Consider the following 7,875-nt stretch of genomic DNA (forward strand, 5'->3'; position numbering starts at 1 on the left):
CCCGTTCCTATCTCGACAAGTGGGGAAAACGGCTCGCTCGAAGCAACCCGTTCCCGTCTCGACAAGCGGCTCGCTTCGAAGCGACCCACTTCCGTCTCGATAAGCGGCTCGCTCGAAGCAACCCGCTCCCGTCTCGACAAGTGGGGCTTGCCTGAAGCACCCCGCTCCCATCTCAACAAGCGCCTCGCTCGAAGCAATCCGCTTCCATCTCGATAAGCGGCTCACTTGAAGCACCCCGCTCCCGTCTCGACAAGCGGCTCGCTTGAAGCACCCCGCTTCCGTCTCGACAAGCGGCTCGCTGGAAGCAACCCGCTTCCTCATCGACAAGCGGCTCGTTCAAAGAAACCCGCTCCTATCTCGACAAGTGAGGAAAACGGTCGCTCGAAGCAACCCATTCCCGTCTCGACAAGCGGCTCGCTTCAAAGCAACCCAATTCCGTCGCGATAAGCGGCTCGCTCGAAGCAACCCGCTCCCGTCTCGACAAGTGGGGCTTGCCTGAAGCACCCCGCTCCCATCTCAACAAGCGGCTCGCTTGAAGTAACCCGCTTCCGTATCGACTAGCGGCTTGCTCGAAGCGGCTTGATGGAAACAATCCGCTCCCGTCTCGACAAGGGGCTCGCTCAAAGCAACTCTCTCCCGTCTCGACTAGCGGCTCGCCCGAAATATCCAGGTTGGATCGACCTCGAAACATCTAGGCTGAATCGACCCCAAGGTACCCAGGTAAGATCGATCCCGAGGTACCCAGGCAGGGTCGACCTCGAAACATCTAGGCTGGATTAACCCCAATGTACCCAGGCCGGATCGACCCCGAGGTGACCAGGCTGGATCGACCCCTAGGTACCTAGGCAAGATCGACCCCGAAGCATCCAGGCTGAATCGATCCCGAGGTACCCATGCATGATCGACCCCGAGGTACCCGACATGGTCGACCTCAAAACATCCAGGCTAGATCGACCCCGAAATATCCAGGGGGGTCTCGCTCGAACCATTTGTTTCCATCTCAAAAAGGGGGACCTCGCTCGAACCCCTCATTTCCATCTCATAAAGGGGGGCCTCGCTCGGATTCCCCATTTCGATTTCGTAAAAGGGGCCTCGCCCGAACCCCCCATTTCCATCTTGTAAAGGGGGCCTCGTCCGAACCCCTAATTTCGATTTCGTAAATGGGGCCTCGCTCGAATCCCCAATTTTCATCTCGTAAAAGGGACCTCGCCCGAATCCCCCATTTCTATCTCATAAAGGGGGCCTCGCCCGAACCCCCATTTCTATCTCATAAAGGGGGCTTGCCCGAACCCCTATTTCTATCTCATAAAGGGGGCCTCGCCCGAACCCCTCATTTCGATTTCGTAAAGGGGGCCTCGTCCGAACCCCTCATTTCCATCTCGTAAAGGAGACCTCGCCCGAACTTCCATTTCGATTTCGTAAAGGGGGCTTCGCCCGAACCCTCAATTTCCGTCTCATAAAGGGGGCCTCGCCCGAACCTCCTGTTTTGATCTCAGAAAGAGGGCCTTGCCCGAATCCCTCTACTTATACCTTACTTTTGCCCCAACTCTCACCGCCCCACTATAAATACCCGAGACAAACACTTGTCAAGGGCTGACTTTTTCTCTCTCTAACTAGAATATACAAAATTTTCTACTCAGCTATTTCTCTCTCTAAAAACACTTTTGAGACCGAAATCAAGAACAAAGAAAATCAAAGCCACTTCATATACACAATTTCACCCAAAAAGAGGAATAATCTACTTCCATTCTCTCTAGAGTGAGAGAAGAAAAGTTCACTCTCTCTCTAAACCCAAGGCTCCAAGCCAAATTATATTCCCTCTACAAGAGTGTCCAAGAACTTGATAAATCAATTCTCATGTTCTTCACTTGATAAGAGGAATATTTCATTACTAATCTCACAAATTCGAAGACACGTGGCCAAGTCCGCTCACGTCACGTGTTCGTAAGTGTTAATCCAAAAAACGACTTAACATTTATTGTTTTGCCAATTATTTCACAACCCTCCGTTGAAAACCTTCTTCGGAATCAAAACTTCATCCTTTCCTTCATCTCTGAAAATACCAGAGTCTTTCAAGGAATAATCCGACGACAACAATGAATTTCAGATAGCCAACATCAGATCAAATAACTCCCGAAACAAAGTAACTTTTATATAAATGGAAATTACAAGTTTTTAACTTCTAAGGAGCAAAAAAAAAAAGCACAAAAAAGAAACCACGTTGAGGGCCTTATTAAACCAAATTTAGGAATGTTAAGCACGTTGGGTGATAATAAGCTAATCATGGACAATTTTAAAGAAAAAGGAGGGCTGTCCAGTTTGTAGCTTATTACCTCTCTATAGAGTAGCAAATGAGGTCGCTCGTAGGCTCGTTAAGAGTGTTTCTGTCGCCATTGCTGGTGAGGTTTGAGGAGCTAAGTTTCTCACAGTTCGAAAAAGAATTATGAATAGTGCAGAGATTGAAGAAATTACTTGTCCTTGCACAGATTGAAAATTCTGTTAGCGTGAATAATGCACACAGATTTAACGCGTAGAGATTAAGTTTAGATCACCAATCGTGATATATGCCGATTGATCCTCGCTGGTATATGACAATCAGCGTGTCTTTTTCAGCTATATCCCACCATTTTCATGTCATAATGTCGATTTTCCTGTAAGCGTTCACATGCTTCTTCCACATTATGTTTGATTTTCTTGTACCTAATAAAAAGCACGCGTTTATATTATCGTCCCGGCGACACCAATCGCCGCCGCCCCTCTCGACGTTGCAATGACGTTTCTACTCAAAAGATATGCGACCTGAATTCTAAGTATATGGTCATCAATCCCAACTAAGCCCACAAGACCGTAGCATTTCGTTCGGAAGACTCTAATGTTAAGGATTTTTAGTGTCCTTCCTTTGGATGTTGAGTGGGTACAAGTGATTATTAATCCACCGCCCATTGCCAAGTAGTAGCCTTTGCTGATTGGAATCCTGAGCAGTCCCAACAGTCCCGTTCGTCATCGGTATCACGAACTCAAGCTGATCGATGTACTTATCACGTCGCGTTAGCATACGGGATCGGGCACCGAAGCTTCTCGCCCGTGAACCGAGAACGGCACGGCTTGAAGACCTTAGGTTTCGAATCGGACCCACTCGCATGGCTGCCACTGTGGTGAGTGTCGGAGCTACGATTCTGAATCATGTTGCACTCAGCTTGATAAGTAGTAATAATAAACAAAATCTAGAAATTCAGATCGTTGAAAGAGAGATCATATCTAAAGAATGAATCTTTCTGTACTTTTTTTTTTTTTTGCGAAGGCTTTTATACCGATTTTGAAGCTTTAAACCAATTTAGAAGCTGAAACTAAGATTAGGATTGGGACTTGGTTATCAGTTCACGATCGAGTATCGATCTGGGCCAGAAAACATGGCGGCTCACGCCTTGTCTCGAACGATGATCGGCGCGTATCATAAAAGTTCAGACTTCGATGACAGTAAAAGCAGATCCGGAGATAAGAGCCACCTAAGTTTTCGAGAGTACAAAGTGCTACAAAATACCCGAATGAGTATTTCCTTTCCCATTGCTACCCTGTATATTAAGCAACCTAAAGTAGAAAATGGTTCAACAAGGTCTTACAACACCAATCAGATGAGCCTCCCACCAATAGACAAAACGAAGCTAAAAGCCACAATTATTCTTTCCCATTTTTACATAAATAGGTGAATCAAATTCGAGGTTTATCAGATGGATATTGAAGCAACGTAATTTCAGAACCATCCCTAAGAATTTATAATGAAATATGTGGATACAACAGATTATGCAATGTGGGAGCATGTAACTAATCTGATACTTGCTGGCTACTAAATCTAATACAATTTCTTTTGTCAGCTCTGCGAAAAACCGTCATGTAAAATAAAGACATTGCTCAACAAAGAAGCATGGTAAAGAAAGGTAAATCCGAAGGCAACAGATTATGAACTTTATTAGAATTGACACTTTTTTTTGGGTTTTTTTGGGTTTTTTTTTTTTTTTTGCAGGTTATTTAATAAAAAATTACTTCTGCCAAAACATGCCTTGGATGAGATGAGATTTTCCTGCTTTAAGAATGTCTCTGTGAGTCTGCTCTGTCCACAAGGATTATACTTAAGACAAAATTTACTTTTTGTAGAAAATCAGTTCGTCAGCTAGTCTCAGTTCGTCAGCTCGTCTCACCATCAGTTCGTCAGCTCGTCTCACCATCACCACGTCAGCTCGTCTCACCATCAGTTCGTCAGCTCGTCTCACCATTCAATTCGTCAACTCGTCTCACCCAACTCGTTCTCAGTTCGGAATCCACCTCAGCTCACTCCGAACTGACCTCACCATCTTGGAACCAGCCGGTTCCTTGGAACTCATCTCACTTTGGGAAAAGTGTTGCATTAATTTTTCATTCTATTTCCTATGTCTTGTTCTCTGTGTATATTTATTATTATCTATTTCTTAGAAGTAGTTATTACGCACATTTATAACACTGATCATGTATTTAGTCTAGTCTAATGTATCCCCCATATCTCTAAATAGGTGATACAATTTCATATCAATAACAAGAAGAATATTTCTCAGATTTGAATCTCTCTCTCTCTAAATTTCAACATGGTATCAGAGCAGTAGAGCAGTTCGACCCCAAAGCTTCCGCCAACTCCGCCCGACGGCGATCGTCGTCGGGCGGAACACAAAATACATATTTCACTCTCACACAATTATATGCGCTTATTTCCTGGTCCAATACCAAAAGCTCTATCCATTTCATTACTCACGTATAGTTTATACTTTGGAAAATAACTCTGAGCTTATTTCACGGTCTCACGCCAAAAGCTCTTTCACACTTCCATATCTTCCAAATTCAGAAACATCAAAGGCTAATTTTTCCAAACGGCCTCCTATCCGCAAGAGTCTCATCATCAAGTCTCCTCATCACCGATTCTTCTCGTCGCCAAATCAGCTCTTCACCGAGCCTTACTTTGGTGACCTCTTCACTTCGGTGACATCTCCACTTGGTGACATCTTCACTCTTGCAGCCTAGTTCTCCGACAACTTCACAACCTCTGGCGCCATCCACAGCGGACACCCCGCAACGTCGCCAGAGATCCAAGAGCGAGCGCCACCTCTGCGACCGAGTCTTCTCTGATCTCTCATTCATGGACGTCTGTCGCAGCTCCGCAAATCAGCATCTCGACTTCGCCACTCGTTCCAAGTTCAACCTTTACTTCGCCTCTCTTCCCAAGCTCGACCTCAACTTCGCCACTCGTCCCAAGCTCGACCTCGACTTCGCCACTCGTCCCAAGCTCGACCTCGACTTTGCCTCTCGTTCCAAGTTCGACCTCGACTTCGCCACTCAGTCTTGGACCTCGACCTCGACTTGGATCTTGACCTCGACCTCAGTCTTGTTTGGAAAAGTGACTACGAGGTAACATTTTCATATATATATATAGCGTCCCACTTCCGATAGTCAGGGGGAGAACCAAAACAATGCCTATCCAAAGTGGTGCACCTTTGATAACAAAGTATCCAGTGTCAAGCCTATTTGCCAAGTGAAGAATTCCGAGTGTCATCATCACCACGTATCAGCTTTGCACCGAGTCATCTCCTCTCTGAGTCACATCCTCACCAAACATATCAATTGGTGACCTCTCACTCAGCGAGCCCTCACTTGGCGAGCTATCACTAGGTGACCTCTCACTCGAAGAAATTCACAAAGCTTAAATTGATGTACTTTGGATAGTCAGGGGGAGAAATGAATCAATGACTATCCAAAGTGGGAAATGGCACACATTGAGCACACATCATTGAGCTCACCACATCGACCTCATAACAATGAGTTCACCTCCTCGACCTCGTAACAATGAGCTCACCACCTCGACCTCGTCACAATGAGCTCACCACTGCCACCTATCAACAACGAGCTCACCATATCAACCTCGTCACAACGAGATCACCATCTCGAGCTCTCCACAGCGAGCTCTCATCATCAAGCCGAGCTCTCCGCACCTCGCACTCATCACCAAGTCTTCTCGTCACCGAATCATCTCGTCACCAAATCAGCTCTTAATCAAGCCTTACTCCGGTGACCTCTTCCCTTCGGTGACATATCCACTTGGTGTCATTTCGGCCAGGACATTATTCCCCACTACATCGAGCTCGCCACTAAGAAGTCTTCACTCTCAAGAGATCATCTTTCTTCTCCACTTCTGATAGTCAGGGGGAGAACAGAATAACTATCAGAAGTGAACGACACATTCGGGCTCTCACCAAATGAGCTCTTCACTTCATCACCAAGCTCTTATCCAACGAGCTCATCACTCAGTCAGAGGGAGAACTTGATCAATGACTATCCGATCTAGTCCCGCCAAGTTCTCACTCAGACACCGAGCTCATGATTCAAAGCTACCATCTATGTCAAAGCTGGAAGGATCTCTACGCTGCACGGACAAGTCAAGCTCCAACACCACTCCACACAACAACATCAAGCTCCAAGACTCAACTTCTGTTCCAAGACGCAACTCTAGGAACGAAGACCTGCAAAAGCGACAGGCATGCTTGGAGTAAAATCAGTAGTAGTCATGTGGAAGCTTGTATCACCGAGCAAGCATATTCCAACTCGGACTCGTCGAAGCTCTTCTCACATCAAGCTCTCAAAACAAGTTGTAGCCCAACCCGCCGAAGTTTTCAGCTCTCAAGATGGAGCCGAAGTCCTCGAAGCTCGCATCTCAACAGAGAAACCTCGTAATGTCCGAGCTCATCCTCAGACTCGTCCGCACTCACCTCACATTGAGACCAAGCACGAGAAAGTTCAACTCAATGACTATCCTATTGACGAGCCTCTTCGAACTGTGCAATCCAAGCTCGATTTCTTCATCATACCAAATCAAGCTTGAGGGGGAGTGTAGAAAATCAGTTCGTCAGCTAGTCTCAGTTCGTCAGCTCGTCTCACCATCACCACGTCAGCTCGTCTCACCATCAGTTCGTCAGCTCGTCTCACCATTCAGTTCGTCAGCTCGTCTCACCCAACTCGTCCTCAGTTCGGAATCCACCTCAGCTCACTCCGAACTGACCTCACCATCTTGGAACCAGCCGGTTCCTTGGAACTCATCTCACTTTGGGAAAAGTGTTGCATTTATTTTTCATTCTATTTCCTATGTCTTGTTCTCTATGTATATTTATTATTATCTATTTCCTAGAAGTAGTTATCACGCACATTTATTACACTGATCATGTATTTAGTCTAGTCTAATGTATCCACCATATCTATAAATAGGTGATACAATTTCATATCAATAACAAGAAGAATATTTCTCAGATTCGAATCTCTCTCTCTCTAAATTTCAACACTTTTATCAGAATGTAAATCCAATAAATCAACGTTCAGATCATAACTACAATATCATAAACATTGGATTATAGTTAGAGAGTCTATTACATTTAAAATTTAATCCAACTGATACGGTCCGAGATTTGGATCTCGTAATGGGAACCGTGTTTGTGCATGAATGGTGTTTCTTTCATAGAAAACCTAGCTTTTTTTTTTTTTTTTGAGAAAGACTAAGTTTATTTGGTTGAAAATGATTTTCTCATTAAACTAAGGTATCTTAAATAGATCTAAGTTTACAACTTAACTGGCCGGGCCAAAATCATAAACTTAGTTACATAATAAAACTCTAAACTTACTTAATTAACTTAAATTCGTAATAATAAAAACACATAATTAAAAATCCTTATTGCGAGATTTAAAAACCCTAATTCCAAATTTAAAAGTCCTAATTGTCTTATATAAAACCATAAATAACTAAATTCTAACAAAGTACGTATCAATACTCCCCTCCTCTTTGAGCTTGTCCTCAAGCTCAAGCTTCGG

The sequence above is a fragment of the Urtica dioica genome, chromosome 3, assembly GCF_054948205.1.
Source record: "Urtica dioica subsp. dioica isolate 48M chromosome 3, U.dioica_male_clone48M_v1_H2, whole genome shotgun sequence".
Lineage (NCBI taxonomy): Eukaryota > Viridiplantae > Streptophyta > Magnoliopsida > Rosales > Urticaceae > Urtica > Urtica dioica.